This window comes from Impatiens glandulifera, chromosome 9, assembly GCF_907164915.1.
Source record: "Impatiens glandulifera chromosome 9, dImpGla2.1, whole genome shotgun sequence".
Lineage (NCBI taxonomy): Eukaryota > Viridiplantae > Streptophyta > Magnoliopsida > Ericales > Balsaminaceae > Impatiens > Impatiens glandulifera.
Genome location: NC_061870.1, coordinates 34902929 through 34905034, shown reverse-complemented (window position 1 = coordinate 34905034; position 2106 = coordinate 34902929). Strand labels below are relative to the sequence as shown.

Here is a 2106-nt window from a genome sequence, read left to right as displayed (position 1 = left end):
CAATAAAACAGATTAATCATTTGAAAATTAATAATGAAAACCTAAAACAAAATACTAAAAAAAACATTAAAAAATAGCGTTAATAATATTGGAAATTCTAAACAAGATTAATTAGTTCCATCATCTCGATCTTTCATGGGTTCAAAATTTTTACATCCATAGTTCTTCCGGAAGCAAAATTAATAATGTATGTTTAAACATTAAGTGTTAAATCACATCTTATTAAACAATTAATATTATTGTATTACAACACAACTTACTATCCAACATTTTAAAGATAGATAGCTTTCATTCTTAACATCTTGAACATAATTAATATAAATAAAATCTTAATTAACTGCACCCCGCCCATCGCCTAAAAGCAAGCTGAAAGCGATCCATATCTTGTTCATTCATAGTAACCCAGGCCTCTATTCCATTTCCGCATTTGGAATCCATTAGAAAAGCGGAGTTCTTGATGTTCAAGCTCCCTATGCTTGCTCAAACAGGCTTCCCCATGCCAAAATCAACATCATAAATTGGAAACCTGCACCAACTGCTGAATCTGAAGAAATTTGCTTCCTCGCTTGTCACTAGTTCCCCCATCTTCATCCAATTATCAATCATCACCTCATACCCCTCGTCCCCTCTAATCCGCCTTATGTACTCGTCGTCAATTCTCCGAATTCCTTCCCTCACCCTCCTTCCCATGACTGCTAAGTCATTCGAGTCTTCATAGCTTCAATCTGCATATGCCACCCCAATGAGATTCCCTATCGCATGTTCCGACAATGGAGGCACCATTCGGCTCCTTAGGTTCACAATGTGAGTTGCGATGCATGTATTGTTTCCCAGGCTTATCAACCGTAGCGTACTTCCATATGAAAGCCGAGACTACTTCCACTCGAGTGGGAATGAGATGATCTTGATCAATTCTTGCCGCATTTGCTCTCATTGAAGTTATCTGACCTGCATCAAAAACAAACCTTCTCGTGACGAGGGTCTCTTTCCAGTCTTCGGATAGTGGATTGTAGTCGTGTTTCTCCTTTGGAGGGAAGAGGGATGATGAGTCGAAGCTCGGTCTCATGGTATTAATCGTGTTATCATGTTGGCGAGACATTGCAGCCCATGACGTCATGAATGAGAAAAAAGAGAACCCGTCTGCCATCTTATGTGGGACGTAAGTTCCAATTGCAATGCCTTCGCAGTTGAAGTAGTTAACTTGGATTGCGAAAATCTCAACTTCTTCTTCTTCTTCATTTCCCATGGAGTTGGGTATGAGTGGGTCAACCATTTGTGCTTCATGGCACTCGATCACCTCGGAGATATTGGAATCGACTTTTGTCTCTAAATATCGAACGCCCATGTCGTTGCAGTCTATGGATCTGTCGGCTCTATTGAGGCGCCCTGCGAAAGGGTAGAACATGCATGGTCAGGGTTTGGGAGAGCGATTCTCTAAGGCGGGAAGAGATCATCAGTTCATGTTGTGTGGTGGTTTGGTAATAGAGAATTGAGGGGACGAAGAAACGGGGCATGGATTGATCCAACACTGATAGGTGATATTTTTTGAAAGGATAATTAGTGGGAGATGATGGTCTCACAAGTTCATTTGATAAAACATTGATCTTCAACCGTGCCATTGATTTATGTGCAGAAAACAATGCAAATATTGACAATGAATTAGCATACTACTTATATTATTGATTGTGATGTGTGTGTGCCTCTTTCAAAATCTTAAAAATATTAATTAGTATTTTGCGTGACAATTTTTATTTTTTTGGGAAAAAATAGTCAACAATGTTAAACTGTTAGCTAGGCTGACACGTTTTTCTAAATTTCTTAATTTTTTTAATTTAAATCACTTCAAATATTTACTTTGTTTTCTTTATTTATTTTTCAAGTTCCCTCCAATTTCTTTTGAAACTTATCTAACTCCAATTTTTTTTTATCTGTTTATACCTAACTTCCACTTTGTAAAATAATTGAAATATATAATATGAACTCAATCATAATTTGGTGATCTGGATTGGAAATGAATAAATACAACAATTGAGGTGAACCTCATTAAATATACATGAGTGATGATGGAGGAATAGACACTCTGACAACTATCCCACAAAGAAATAA

General features: G+C 37.2%; 1 pseudogene; it reads right to left on the bottom strand.

Moving 5' to 3' along the window:
• Positions 1–333: 333 nt before the first annotated feature.
• Positions 334–1405, bottom strand: LOC124916331 (annotated as a pseudogene).
• Positions 1406–2106: the final 701 nt, after the last annotated feature.